The sequence below is a fragment of the Benincasa hispida genome, chromosome 12 (assembly GCF_027475165.1).
Source record: "Benincasa hispida cultivar pf3 chromosome 12, pf3_genome.v1.1, whole genome shotgun sequence".
Classification (NCBI taxonomy): domain Eukaryota; kingdom Viridiplantae; phylum Streptophyta; class Magnoliopsida; order Cucurbitales; family Cucurbitaceae; genus Benincasa; species Benincasa hispida.
The window spans coordinates 47,903,539-47,919,728 of record NC_143489.1 but is presented as its reverse complement, the minus strand read 5'-3'; the positions used below and the strand labels follow the sequence as shown (position 1 = coordinate 47,919,728).

General features: G+C 34.7%; 1 long non-coding RNA gene across 3 annotated transcripts in view; it reads left to right on the top strand.

Moving 5' to 3' along the window:
- The first annotated feature begins 3,940 nt into the window (after positions 1–3,940).
- LOC150032032 (uncharacterized) overlaps positions 3,941–16,190 on the top strand; it is a 26,662-nt gene continuing 14,412 nt past the window's right edge. Inside the window, exons 1-4 of one of the 3 annotated variants that reach the window (XR_016525013.1) lie at positions 3,945–4,245; positions 4,361–4,492; positions 4,943–5,096; positions 8,419–15,117. This is a non-coding gene — a long non-coding RNA (uncharacterized LOC150032032). Of the gene's footprint in view, positions 4,246–4,360; positions 4,493–4,942; positions 5,395–8,418; positions 15,118–16,190 lie in introns of those variants that run through there. The other 2 variants (XR_016525012.1, XR_016525011.1) reach the window with 2 other exon arrangements.

Sequence of the window (16,190 nt, the reverse complement as noted above, 5' to 3'; positions counted from 1 at the left end):
CTCCTCATACAAGACCTTCACTACCAGGCCGCTAGCCTAAACAATTTATGCCATCCGAAAGCAACACACGCTGCCTATCTATGGTAGCCACAAGTCGACGCGCCGTTGGCCACCATTGCCCTGATCTTTTCTGGAATTTTGAGGAAAACCTTGGGTAAGACTTATGTTTCCTATAATTTGGGTGGTGAAGTTCATCCCTTTGATTTTGGGTTAAATTAGTAACCTCTCTTTGGTTTTAAACTTAGATTCAAGTTTTGGAAGTTGTGAGGAATTGACCATCAAGCTAGATACCATTTTGTTTTGTAGAAAATTAGTGAAGATCGGTAATCTTTGTAAGTTGTTGGATAGTTATTCTTTTGGATTGAGAGTAATAGTGGGAAAATTAAGTTATTGATTTTGGATTTAATTCATGATCAGATTGACTAATTAAATCGAGTATTGAAATTTGTCTTGGACCAAGCCACAACTTTAAGTATTTCAAGTGTGTTAAAGAAGTTCTAATGAGATTTTGTTTTGCGTTTTTTACCAAGTTGAGGTAAGTAATCTTACTACTGGAACTGCCCTAGTGCTTGACAATGATAATTATGATTTATTGAGGATCATTAGTTAGCATGATATTTATGTCTGCCTTCATTGACTGAGGTTTGAAATGACTGGAGTCGGGAATTGACAAATATGATTTACTGAGGATATATTGATAGTTTGATGTTTATGTATGCCTTGTTGATATAAGAGTTTGAAAGGCTAGTTGCGCATAGAGATGTTTGAATTCTAGTATGATTTTAGTATATTATTTTTATTGGAGATCCTGCTGAATCTGAGGAAAATGAGATGCATACATATGTTGTAAAGCTATGATGAAGAAATTTATATGTATATTGTAGAATCATGATGATGAGATGTATATGTATGTTATAGAACCATGTTGAGATTGTGATGTCGAGATTGTGATAGTGATTTTACTGATTAGTTAGAATGGCCACCAGTTTGTGTTTCCTTCGGGATTCACCAGATAGTGTTTCCTTCGGGATTCACCAGTTTATGTTTCCTTTGGTATTCACCAGATATTGTGTTTCTTTCGGGATTCACCAGTTTGTGTTTCTTTCGGGATTCACCAGAGGTAGTGGTCATATTTAGCTACAGTAAGATAGGACTAAGTTTTTCATGTATGTATGTGTCCCATGAGGACTAGGACAGTTTATATGTTCCACCAGAGGTAGACATCTAGAGGACATAGATGCCTAACCTGACCCCAGTAGTGGGGTTACTTACTGAGTATTTTATACTCATTCTTTCTCATGTTGTTGTTTCAGGTAAGGGTAGAGATGCATGGGCGATGGACAAGCAGAATTTGTGATCGAGCCACTGGGACTAGTTTTATGCTTCCGTTCATGAGATTTAGATTTCTTTTCATGTTTTTTCTAACTTTCAGTTTTAGTGTTTGAAACTTACTATTAAAAATCGTTTTCAGACTTATTTATTATCATTTATAATTTCGGGGTACCTTATTGTTGTTTTTAATATTTGAATTTAATGAAAGCCTTTTGCACTTACCTTATTTATTTAGCATTTATTTCATCATAAAAAAGTGTCGTTTTAAGTTTCATGCATGCATGTATTTAGTAATGGCCTAACTTAAGTCCTAGGGGGTCGGGTCATTACAGAACCCAAATTGAGAAGGATTTTTTGAGGAATTTTGGAGTGGGAGAGACTTGGAGAGAAAACCAATTTTTCTTTCCAATTGTTAAATTTGCACGAAGACTTTAAATTAATTAAAAACAACTATTTATAGAAAATATCATGCAAGTCAAATTAACATAATTTGACACCGGATCAAATTGATTTAGTGGATTTATAGGTGTTTAATCAAACTATTAAAGAAGAAGAAAATGGGAAATGTGAGAATTTATCACTTTCTCTCTTTTTTAATCATTTAAAAATGATTTTAATTAAATTAAATTGAAACTTAATTTTAAATAAAATTAATATAAATTAATTAATTTTATTTAAATAAGTAATTAAATATTTAAATTAATTAAATTTAATATCAAATATTAAATTAATAAAACAATTATTTCATAAAATGAATCCTTATTCATATAACATTTAAATCAAATTTAAATATTTTCAATTCTCCAAATACATTTAATTTGATAATTAAATGTTAATTATACATATAATAATCCAAACCCTAATTTGAATTTAATATTTCAAATTCTCTCAACATACTATTCTAAGGTTTAATCTATTTACGAGCTAGTAGAGGAACCTAATGAACCTACATATCATGAGCTCTAATGATTTGAGATTAATTGGCTAAACTCTTTTAATCCAAATTAATCAATGCTCGTTAACTATTGGGGCACTCTAAAGCCCAGTAGTTGCACTCTCCTCACTGTAGATATATTTCTGTCCACTTGATTTACCATAATCAGTAAATCGATCCTTCACAGGTTGTTCGAAATTATAACTGGGTAAAAATTATCGTTTTACCCATGTTACATCTTACTTCTTAAGTCTCCACTGATCTACTAATGAACAATTGGTTTATGGTCCTACTGATAAACCGAGTCCCTCTCAGCCATAGAGTGGGTGGGCCCCTTATTCAAGATTGGGATAAAATACTTAAGGGAACAACCTATCTACCATCCTTTAAACTCCTCCACATGTTCTTCTCCTCTCTCTCAATGAATTTAACAGAGAAGCGAGTTCTTTGTAAAAACTCTTGGAAGAAATTCAATTCCTTTTTATCTCTTTTAAAAGGCAGTTCTCACAAATTGGTCCTTGCTAGACTTTTTGGTGGCATCTTGTTACTGTTTATGGAAGAAAGTAAATCACCAAAAAAGGGTGTTGAAGAAAGACATTTAGAGGCCAAATCTGTATGCACGTTGCCCATTCATATAGTGACTTATGTAAAAGGGTAAAAATCTTAAAACTTAGAAAGTAAATCAGATCTCATTTTCCACCAAATAGATTTTATAAAGTAAGTCAGCTTTCATTTTCCATCAAATATTAGGTTATTTGTCATTGTATTTCCGTTACTTTCTTAATTGATTAATAGTTACAAATCTTAAAAGACTCCTAATATCCAAAAAGAGAAAACCATTCAACTAATTGTGGATGTGGAGGCTTACACTTCTTAATAATAATGTCAATAAAAAGCAAAGTAGATGAAAATTGGTTAATAATTTCAATTAAGTTTTGGACACAATTAATTAAAAAAAACCGTAGATTTGTAAATAAAATTAGGAGATGAAAATTGGTTAATAATTTCATTGTATTTAGGCATTTTGTTGGTTGTAAAAGGTGTGAGTGAGTGGAATTATGTGGTGTTAATGGATGGGAGTAGGTGTCATTTTGTTGTAATTTTTAATATAATATTTAGAAATTTTAATATAATGTTTCTCTCTCACCAAACAGTAACCATGCAACTTCTTCTTCTTCTTCAATCAAAACAAAAAAACAATTGCAGAGCAGCTTCACTCTCACTTGCAAGCTACCAAACTTTTTATTCTCTGTAATCTAAGTAAGAGCTACTACCAATTACCATCTTGTTTTATTTAACACTCCAATAATAATCACTCAATTCTCTCATGCCTTACAAAATTTAATTCTTTTCTAATTTTTGGATTAACTAATCTCATCACTTTAATTTTACTTCCTGTAATTTAATTTAGAAAACCCATCTCAACCCTTTTTTCAATTAATTTATGAACCTGAGTAACAAATTATTATTATTATTATTTGAAATGAATATGTGTTTATTTGAAATTAAATAAATGAAAATATAATAATTAACCAAATTAAACTTGAAGCAGCGGTTAATGATTCCTCTTATTTTTACCAGCAACGGCTATGAGGCAACCGGCAACGGCTATTTTTTTTAGTGTGGTCGGTGAAAAGGGGGAGCGGCCCCTCTGCTTCACTCATATAATTTAAATTTTTTTCACTCATACGAGAAAGCTGTATTCTATTTTCTATCCCTTTCGTATTCTCACCTTCTCCTTCCAAATTCCCCAAATTCTCAATTCCAAATTCCTTTCTGTGCAGCAGATCGAAGACCTTAAAGCATTCAGATTCCTCAATCGCCGACGTAGATCCTCTCCGATCTGCTTTCAATCCGCTCCTCCAATGTTCCTCATTGACTGGTTCTATGGCGTCTTGAGACCGAGGGAGGCCAAGATCCTCTTTCTCGGCCTCGATAATGCCAGAAAAACCACCCTCCTCCATATGTTGAAAGAAGAGGTTTCAATTCATTTCTTCCATTTCCCTTTATTCCATTTCTGTTTTTACGATCTGGGTATAAACCATCTGTTTTGTTTCATATATTGTTCTTTGTTTCTTTCTTTGCTTGTTCTAGAGGTTAGTTCAGCACCAGCCTACCCAGTACCCCACCTCCGAGGAGAGGGGTATTGGAAAAATCAAATTCAAGGCCTTTGATTTGGGTGGACATCAAATCGCTCGTAGAGTCTGGAAGGATTATTATGCCAAGGTAACCGACAACGCTGTTCTTCTCAAACTCAAGCTTTTTCTATTTCCATTTCTGTTTGATTTCTTTGCTTTTGTGGTCAGTATTTTGGGCGTTAGCTTCTGTTGAGAAACCAATTTCCTATGAAATGAAGAAGAACTACCTCTCAATGCTTGTACCTTTTACGGCTTCTCATATGAGTGAAGTAGAGGGGCCGCTCCCCAGGCACAATTAATTACTTTTCAAAATTCAAATTCAAATTTCTTTTTCCTCTTCTTCTTCTTCTAATTAAAATACTAATTGCTTGAATTATGTTCTTCTTATTTTTGTTTATAATTATGGATTAGGGTTTATAATTGAGTTGACCGTTTGATCTATGGAACTCTATTTTTCTCTTCTTTCATTTGATCTATGGATGGTGTGTAATTAAAATTATTTGATCTCTTCCTTAATTTTCTTCTTCTTCATTATTAGGTTCTAATTAATTCTCTAATCAATCTTCAACCAAAATGAGGCGATGAAATCCCAAAATTATGCACAACAAATTGAGGAACATTCATTCCTACGCATCGGAATCCGGTGGTAAGTAAATTGGGGAACATTCATTCCTACGCATCGGAATCCGGTGGTAAGTAATTTACATTTCTTTATTGTCTTCAATTTTAATTAATTAACCTTAATTATTGCACCAAGCATTTCCTTGCTTAATTAATCGTGATTATTATTCTAATTATATATGGAGTATGTTAATTTTATATCGACATCCCTGGAAAGAGGGATTTAATTAGTTTTTTCCTGTTACATTTTTCATTTTTTTTAATATGTGACTTTTTAGATTGTTCTTTATTATTATAGTTCACTTTTATATTTTATTTGATTCAGATGTGGTTTGTTGTTAATTATATTTTGTTACATTCTCTCATTCATTTTTTTTTAATTTTTGTTTTAATATGTGACTTTTTAGATTGTTTTAATTTATTATAGTTTCACTTTTATATTTTATTGATTACTTTTATATTTTATTTGATTCAGATGTGGATTGTTAATTATATGAGTGATGTTTTAGTTTCACCTTATTGTTATTCTTGGTAGATTTTTTTTTTCTTCTTTTAAAGTAGAATATTGAATTAAATTTCTTTGAGACTAAGTATAATTTATTTAATATTTTTTTGCACGGATGGTTTAATTGTTTTCACTCGTGACATTCTTTTGTTTGTTTGTTACATTGTTTCTACTATGGATTCGATTACTCTTATCTCATAATGTGACATTCTTTAATTAGTTCCATTTTTGTATTCTCTATTTTATTAATTTTTGGTATTTTTTAAATTTCACTTTTTGTTCTCTATTTTAATTTTTTTTTTTATTCTTCTAGCTTTATTTGGTCCCGTTCCGCTAGTAAATTTCAACATTATTATTTCAAATGTTATTACTGGATTGTTTCAATTTCCCCCTCTTCTATGATCTCTTTTTGTCTTTTAGTTTTTAATATTTTGGGTTATATGCTAAGGGTTCAAAAAGTACCTTTTCCTTTAGAGTGTAACATTATCACTCCCTTGTCTTATTAGTTTCACTTTTTTAAATTTATTAGTTTTGTGTTTAATGTTACATATTATTGTAAGTCTCTTGACAATGTTAACTTTTTGTGTGTTTTATTATTTTTGGTACTTTCTTCTCTTACTTATTTGATTATATTGTATTTCTTTGGATGTAGCATTTATTTGTACTGTCATGGTGGTCATTTGCACTATGGATGGTTCAACTATATCTTTCATCTTTCTTTTCGTATTCCTTTTAATATTATTATATTTTTTGTACTTCTTTGGTAACCATTTGGTCATTTTTTCTTTTGGCATAATTGCATTTTGCACTATGGATGGTTTTTTTCTAACAATATGTGTCATCTTGAGTATCAGTTTTTGTATTGTTATTTATTTTTTGGTACGTTTTTATTTATTCATTTGGACATTTTTAGAAATAGATTCTTATGTGTTGGATAAATGTAGAATTTATATATCTTTACACATGCCTTTCCATTAATGGATAAGGTTTTAATGTTTTTCACCCTTAGTCTATGTTGTGTTATCGTTTTTGTTTTATTTTATTTGCTTTTTACCATAGTTTGGTGGGGTGCGCACTCTTCAAATATCCTCATCCAGTTTCACATTATTCTTTTCTATTTTATTACTCTTTGTACATTTTTATTCTTTTCATTTTGTATTTTTTACAGAAGATATTTTATATATATTTCTTTCGGACCCAAGGTGAAATAACTATTTATTTTGTTTGGCATGGATAGTTTAATTTTTTTCACTCTTTCTCTTACCTCTTTTGATTCAATTGAAGTATTGGGTTTTATTGTTTGGGCATTATATGGTTTGTTCAAAATTTTTCACTTTCTTTATTCTCTATTTTATTATTTTTGGTGTATATATATATATTATTTTACGTATTGGTTGAAAAAAATCACTTTCTCTGTTGTGTAACATATTCTTCTAGTTTAATTATGTTTTGTTCTCTATTATGGATTGTGTTTGGTATATTTTTTCTATATGGATTGTTCTAATCCATATAGAAATCTTTATGAAATTTAGACCAATTATGGATGATTACTCATTTAGTTGTTTAAATAGATTATTATATTTTGTTTCATTTATACCAAATATAGTATTTATTTTTCTTTTGGCATGGTTGTATTTATATAGTTTTGTATGCACACTTCTCTTTTGTGTGAGTGACATGAATTTGGTACATTTGTTTGTTTATTTAACTATGAATGAGCTATCATTCTTTCTCTTCAAAATAATTCATTTATAAGCATATGTATTTCTTGACTATTATTTGTTGATTTTTTTGCAAAATATTATTTTTTTGAAGTACTATATTTCTCTTAGTTTTATCATTTTTTGGTTCTAATTTTTAATTCGTCACTCCCTCTCCTATTTTAGTTTACTTTGTGTATTATTAGTTGGGATATTGTTTCGTTAGTTAAATTTGTGCAAGCGCATCATATTTTTATAATATATTTCTTTGGTATATTGCTTTAGTTTTACTTTGTGCATAATATTTTTATTTGTTATATTGCTTTGTTAGTTATTTAATACAGTGCATTGTTGCACATCATATTTTTATAATATGTTTCTTTTATGGGACTTTATTTTAGTTCTACTATTATCAATATTGTTTGAATTATAGATTGTTCAAATAATTATCATTTTTCTCTTCTAGTGTCCATCATTAGTTTTTTATATTATTTTCTAATGATAATTTTTCTCTTCTAGTTTCACTTTTATATTTTATTTGATTCAGATGTGGACTGTTCTAATTTATAGATTTTTATATGTGTGATGTTCTAGTTTCACTTTATTGTTATTTTTTGTAGATTTTTTTTCTTCTTTTAAAGTATTATTGAATTAAATTTCTTTGGGACTAGAAGTATAATTTTTTAATACTTTTTTTGTCCGAATGGTAATTGTTTTCACCGTAAATTTTTCGTGACATTCTTTTGGTTGTTTGTTGTTTCTACTATGATTTTTTCACTTTCTCTCTTCTTCTGTTGTCTTATAATGTGACATTCGTTAATTAGTTCCATTTTTTGTATTCTTTATGTTATTATTTTTTGTATTTTCTAAATTACACTTTTTGTTTTTTCTATTTTATTTGCTTGTTTTTATAGTTCTAGATTTATTCTTTTTTGTGTGACTATACAAGGGTGAACAGTCTTACCCTTTTCCTTTTCTGTGAGTTTTTTTTTTTTTTTTAATTATGGATTGTCCAATTTTTTATCACTCTCTCTTTTCCTTATTAGTTTAACCTTTTTAAATTTATTAATTGATTTGTTAGTTTTGTGCTTCATTTTACACATTATCATGTTCTTTCTATGTGTTTTATTATTTTTGGTACTTTCTTCTTTTACTTATTTGATTATATTTTATATCTTTGGGATGTAGCTGTTGGATGAGAAATTTTGAACTGATTACAAGTCACCACGTCGTTTGCTAAATTAACGACGAATTTCTAAAATCATTGACTTTGGGTCAAATGAGAAGACCCAGAGAGAATTCACTAACAAGCGATGACTCCCAAGACTCCTGAAGTTGCACTCCTATAAGGCAGAAGACTCAGACACAAATACTCTTCCAAGGCTTTTACTTCAAGCTTCAAAGACTCCTGAAGCTGTATCCTAGACTTGACCTTTGAGGATACAAATACTCTTCTAAGACTTCTACTTCAAGCTTCCAAGACTCCTGAAGTGCACTCTAAGGCTTGACCTTTGAAGACAAAAATACAACAAGACTTCTACTTCAAGCTTCCAAGACTCCCGAAGCTACACAGGAAGGCTTTTTGACCTTTGAAGACATACTCTTCCAAGACTTCTACTCCAAGCTTCCAAGACTTCTTCTACCAGAACGTTTGGTGCTTTCCTTCTTCAAGTCACGCATCTACCAAACCGAGAGAGAATCTGATCAAGTAATGATCGAACCACATTGCATCAAATCAACTCCAACTACACCAACTTAAGTTCAACTCCACGAAACATGTTTCTCCAGAGATCTCGTATGGCTTTGGCACGCCCAGTGAGACCTTTCTACCTCTCATCTCTCTCTCGTCATCCGAGTCAAGAAACCTACAGATGGCATCAAAGAAAGTTGCATGAAAAGCTACCATCGTCGCAAGCAACACTTACATAAGCTCTGTCATCACGGAGGAAATCTGGGGCCAACTGATGGAATTTCCTAAAGGCGGAATCGTCATCAGAGAAAATCCCTTATTTGAAAACTATGCTTCTGTTACTGATCTATTAGAGAAGGAATCACATTTTGATGTAGTGTCGGTCATGATGACTGACGTAATGACTGAGTCGACCATGGCAGATCTGAGGTAAAGATAAATCTCTTAATGGAGGAGTGAGATCATGAAATCGATGCTTTAAGAAATCAGATACATGCTCGAGATACTGCTGAATCAAGTCAATTCGAAATAAAAGCTTCTGAAGTTTAAATAAAAGCTCCTTATCGCAAGAGCCTAAACTGCATGATGCTTATAACCCGCATGAGCTTAAAATGTGAACGGACCCCAAGAAAAAAATTGTATGAACTACGTTACGACTTGATCCCTTTCATTATACAGGGTACGTGGGCAACTTAAAGACATTTAAGTTTAGTCGCGCATAAAAAGGAAAAAAATTCCTTCGAACTACATTATTACTTGATCCCTATTATTAAGACATGAATGTGTAGCTTGAAAGAAACTTCAAGTTCAGTCCAGTTAAAAAAAAAACTACGTCATGATTTGATCCCTTTATTTAAAGGTACGAAGAAAACTTACAGAAATTTAAGTTTGGTCCATTAGAAGAGGTACCACAACCACCTAAGTATAATACTACAAGATTGATGTTGATCATCCCCGTCAAAGAATGACATTCAAATTGAAGATGTTCATCCTTATTGGGGGCAAAACAATGGGTGTTCATCCCTCGTAAGAAGCCAAAACAGTAAATAAAAGGCACACACGTGGAATGCGCTTTGCTTCCTCTTTAAAAGTAAACTTATACGCTTCTCCATCTTCAAGTTTTAGAGGCTCCATCGATGCTTCATCTTCATGCTCAAAGTCACAAAGTCAAGCCAGCCAAAGCTTCATGCTTCATCAAACTCAAATGCGAAGAATTTGTCGATGCTTTGTCAAACTCAAGTGTGAAAGTCTCGTCGATGCTTCTCCATATTTACGTTCAGAGGCTTCATCAATACTTCTCCATCTTTAAGTTCAAAGGCTTCGTTGATGCCTCTCCATCTTTAAGTTCAAGATTGGCATGCATGGCCTCACTAAATCTTCAAGTTAAAGGTCGATATGCATGACTCCACTCCATCTTCAAGTTCAAGGTCAGTATGCATGGCTTAGCTCCATCTTCAATGACTCGGACTACAAAATCATGACGCAGTTCGCTTCATCTCCAAATTAATGACGCGTCTTCACTTCATCTTCAAAGTCGTGGTGTGGCTTCGTTTCATCTCCAAACTAATGACGCGGCTTCACTTCATCTTCAAAGTCGTGGCGTGGCTTCGTTTCATCTCTAAACTAATGACGCAGCTTTGCTTCATCTCCAAGTCGTGGCGTGGCTTCGTTTCATCTCAAAACTAATGACACGACTTCGCTCCATCTTCAAAGTCGTGGTGCGGGTTCGTTTCCTCTCCAAAATCAGTACAACTTCACCTCATATGTGAGATCAAGTTTGGTTTGTCTAGCTCTACCTCATATGGAGGACGACTCTAGTCCATTCAGACCTCATATGCGAGGACAACTCCGATCCGTCTGGCCCTTGTACGTGAAATCGACTCTAGCCAACTCCCGTTCAAAATCTTGATGGCAGATTCTTCTCATCTTCAAGGTTTGATGGCATATCCGCCCGATCTTCAAATACTCAATGGCATATTTCCCTTATCTTCAAATTTTGATCAAGGATACATAACAAGGCAAACCTTTCGAGGATCCTCACTAGGGTGATCAAATGGGAGAGTTGTATGCAGGCAGGGCCCCTTTCCATGACGAACAGGATATACGAGCGGCGCTAAAAGTAGACCTTGGGTGATCGAATGGGAGAGTTATAAGCCTTTGCGAGGCCCCTCCCATGACGATCAGGATACACGAGCTGCACTACAAGTTAGACCTTTCTGAGATCCTCCCTAGGGTGATCGAATGGGAGAGTTGTAAGTCTTTGCGGGGCCTCTCCCATGACGATCAGAATGTACGAACGGTGCTACAAAGTAGACTTTTTTGGGATCCACCTAGGGTGATCGAATGGGAGAGTTGTAAGCCTTTGAGGAGCCCCTCCCATGGCGATGAGGATACACGAGCGCATCAAAGTCGGGTCGATGAGATTAAAAAAAAAAAAACTTGTTTTGTTGTGCTCCTTTGGTTGCACCATAACTCCTACAAAAAAATAATAGAGGGGCAAGTTGGTAAAAAAATAATAAAAAAAAGAGAGCAAAAAAAAAAAAAAATGAGCCCTAATTCCCTATCCTTCCTTCTTTCTCCCTTCTCCTCACTTAGAGTCCTATTGCAATCCAAGTCTGATTGACAAAGGATGGAAAGGACGTGAGAACGAAGGAGATCACACTACAAGATGAAGAAGATCATGCGTCCTACCAGTATACCTAAGTTCGATGGGATTTTTTTCTTCTAATTAGTTGAAATCTGATAAAATCACGGGTTACTCGAACTGAATACTGTTTATTTTGTTGTGGAACTCCGATTCTTGCTGAAATTAGTTAGGAGTCAACAAAAAAAGATCATGCTTGATTGGAGGTTGCCTGAATTAGGGGTCACGGTGGAGTTTTGGATACCCAGATTCAATGGCGAGGAGTTTTGAGCTTAAGACTTGAGAGAATCTGGCATAAGAAAACAGTATGGAGAAGGAAATCTCGCTAAGGCTGGTATCGCTAACCACAAAGCAGATGGCTGCTGAGATAAAAAAAAAAAGAAAAAAATTAATAATAATAATAAAAAAAAAGGAGAATCTCGTACGATCTCGCACTCTCCCACAATCGCGCTCTCTCGAATGTCGCTCTCTCCTAAAATCTTGTTCTCTCCTAAAATCTCGCTCTCTCCACTCTGGCTCGAAATGCTCTCGCTGGTCTCGCTCTCTCCCACGATCTCACTCTCTCCAATGTCGCTCTCTCCCACAATCTCGCTCTCTCCTAAAATCTTGCTCTTTCCCACTTTCTCACTCAAAATCTCGCTCTCTCCAACGAGCCAGCCAAATCGGGTGAGATAAATGTCAAATCCGTCCAAAATTAAAATTTGTCCATATCCCAAATTTTATGAATATTCGAATGGTTAACCTTGATATTGAGTTATGAATAAAATTCCGAGTCAAAATTTGGCTATATTCCAAATTTTATCTCAAATTTAAATCAGCCTTAGTTTCTATACTCATTTCCAAGTAAAATTGAACATATCCCAAATTTTTATCTAAAACCAAAATTGATCAAGATTCAATTTCACCCCAAATTCTATTCCAAATTCGAATTAAATTAAATTTTCAATTAAAGTGGAACATTATAAAAGTTCAAATTAAAGTTTACTTGGCTTGTGTGTCAAACGAACAAGATTTCAAATCAAAATTTTGAGCTAAATTCTCATATTTTGATCATGATGGCATCAAATTAACAGAGTAAAAAAAAATCATACCTTGATCTCAAATTACATTCTTTTCAAAATCATCCACCCATACATGCATAAATATCGAAAAGGGGGCATTTGTTGAATGAGAAATTTTGGACCAATCACAAGTCACCACGTCGTTTGCAAAATTAACGAAGAATTTCTAAATCATTGATGTTGGGTCCAATTTTTGACACATCTCAAATTAAACTGAAGACAAGTTTCGATGACGTCACGTGGATGAATCAGATGAGATTAAATTGGTCCAATTTGATAATACTATTTGGGCTTAAAGTCCAAACTATAAAAAAAGTTGAATTGGACCCAAATTCCAGATCAGACCCAAAACAAGTTAATTGGGCCCAAGGGTCAGACCCATAGACCAACCAAGCCCACGAAGCCCACTTGAGAACTCTATAAATAGAGAAGTTCTCTTCATTTGTAGAGGCAACATTTTTCTACACTCAGAAGACCCAGAGAGAATTCACTAACAAGCGAAAACTCCCAAGACTCTTGAAGCTGCACTCCTATAAGGCAGAAGACCTTTGAAGACACAAATACTCTTCCAAGACTTCTACTTCAAGCTTCCAAGACTCCTGAAGCTGCACTCCTATAAGGCAGAAGACAAGAAGACACAAATACTCTTCCAAGACTTCTACTCCAAGCTTCCAAGACTTCTTCTACAAGAACGTTTGGTACTTTCCTTCTTCAAGTCAAGCGCATCCACCCAACCAAGAGAGAATCAGAGGATCAAGTACTGATCGAACCACATCGCATCAAATCAACTCCAACATCACCAACTTAAGTTCAACTCCACGAAACACATTTCTCAGGAAACCTCATGTGAACTTTGGCACGCCCAGTGGGACCTTTCTACCTCTCATCTCTCTCTCGTCATCTGAGTCAAGAAATCTACAGATGACACCAAAGAAAGTTACATCCAAAGCTACCGTCGCAAGCAACACTTACTTGCTCTGTCATCATGGAGGAAATCTATGGCTAGCTGATGGAATTTTCTAAAGGCAGGATCGTCATCAGAGAAAATACCTTGTTTGAAACTATGCTTCTGTTACTGATCTATTAGAGAAAGATTTACATTTTGATGACTCTGTCATGATGACTGACGTAACGACTAAGTCGACCATGGCAGAGTTGAAGGTAAAGATAAATCTCCTAATGAAGGCTGTAGAGGAGCGAGATTATGAAATCGTTGCGTTAAGAGATCAGATACAGGCTCGAGATACTGCTGAATCAAGTCAATCCCATGCTACAAAAGCCAATGACAAAGGAAAGACTGTCTTGTAGGAAAGTCAGCCACCACAATTTTGCCTCCCTGTCAGTTCAACAACTCGCTGATATGATTACAAACTCCATAAGAGCTCAGTACGAAGGACCATTGCAAACCTCCTTTATGTACTCCAAGCCATATACCAAGAGAATCGACAACCTGAGAATACCAGCTGGGTATCAACCTCCAAAGTTCTAACAATTCGACGGAAAGGGAAACCCAAAGCAACACATCGCCCACTTTGTAAAACATGCAAAAATGCGGGAACAAGAGGAGATCTACTGGTCAAACAGTTCGTCAGAACCCTCAAAAGGAACGCTTTTGATTGGTACACAAACTTAGAGCCTGAGGTGATTGACAGTTGGGAGCAACTTGAAAGAGAATTCTTGAATCATTTCTACAGCACCAGACGCACCGTCAGCATGATGGAGCTGACAAACTCCAAACAACGGAAAGGGGAACCAGTCGTCGACTACATCAATCGATGGAGAGCTCTGAGTCTGGATTGCAAATATCGATTCACCGAGTTGTCTACTGTGGAAATGTGCACGCAGGGTATGCACTGGGAACTCCTCTACCCCGTACCTTTGAAGAATTAACGACCCGCGCTCACAACATGGAGCTAAGTATCACCAACCTACGAGGGACTTTTTGAACCACAAACCGAGGAAAGACCCACTTCCCTCAATTCCGACGGCTGGCAATTTCGGTAGAATTTCTCCCAAGAAGCTTTCTCAATAATCATCCAGAGAAAGTATTAGAAGTTATTGCATGTCACACTGTCTGCATAGTGGAAGTCGACAACAATCATGTGACTACCGAAGAAGTCAAAGACTCAAAAGAAATGAAGCCAAGAACTTCTGTCTTCGATCGTATTAAGCATTCATGTGCTCGATCTTCGGTCTTTCAAAGATCGAGTATGGGCACAATAGGAGAAGAAGACCAATGTCCAACGACTACTTCTGCTTAAACTTCAGCCTTTAAAAGGCTAAGTATATCCACATGAAAGAAAGATGTCTAGCATCTGCTTTTGATCATCTCAAGACAACAAGCGATCAACGTAAAGGAAGGATGAAAATCTTGAAGCCAATGTCATTCCATGAAGAAAACAACGACGAAAAGATTCACAGTCGTGTCCTTTCACGCATGAAGAGGAAATTTTTTTTGTTGAAATAAGTACAGAAAGTTTCTTGATAGTGAAGCCAAAACTCATCGTATTGACGAATCCTACAAATGAAGAGGATAATCAAAACCATGATGAAATAAGAGCTTCTGAAGTTTAAATGAAAAAGCTCTTCATCGCAAGAACCTAAACAGCATGATGCTCCTAGCCAGCATGAGCTTAAAATGTGAACGACCCAAAAAAAAAAATTGTATGAACTACGTTACGACTTGATCCTTTCCATTATACAGGGTAGGCAACTTAAAGAAATTTAAGTTCAATCGTACATAAAAAGGAAAAAAAAAATCTCTTTGAACTACATTATGACTTGATCCCTATAAGAAGGGTATGTGCGAAAGAAACTTCAAGTTCAGTCCAGTTAAAAAAAAAAAAAACTTGAACTACGTAATGATTCGATCCCTTTCTTTAAAGGTACGAAGGAAACTTAAAGAAATTTAAGTTTAGTCCATCAAAGAGGTACCACAACCACTTAATAATACAAGATTAATGCTGATCATCCCCGTCAAAGAATGACACTTCAGATTGAAGATGCTCATCCCTATTAAGGGCAACACAATGGGTTGAAGATGTTCATCCCACGTAAGGAGCCAACAAAGTAAATAAAACGCACACACGTAGAATGCGCTTCGCTTCTTCTTTAAAAGTAAACTTATACTCTCCTCCATCTTCAAGTTTAGTGGCTCCATCGATGCTTCATCTTCATGCTCAAAGTCACAAAGTCAAGCCTAATGCCAAAGCTTCATGCTTCATCAAACTCAAATGCAAAGAATTTGTCGATGTTTTGTCAAACCCAAGTGTGAAGGTCTCGTCGATGCTCCATATTAAAGTTCAAAGGCTTCATCAATACTTCTCCATCTTTAAGTTCAAAGGTTTCGTTGATGCCTCTCCATCTTTAAGTTCAAGATTGGCATGCATGGCCCCACTTCTATCTTCAAGTTAAAGGTCAGTGTGCATGACTCCGCTCCATCTTCAAGTTCAAGGTCGGTGTGCATGGCTCGGCTTCATCTTCAATGACTCGATCTACAAAATCATGATGCAGCTTCGCTTTATCTCCAAACTAATGACGCGGCTTCACTTCATCTTCAAAGTTG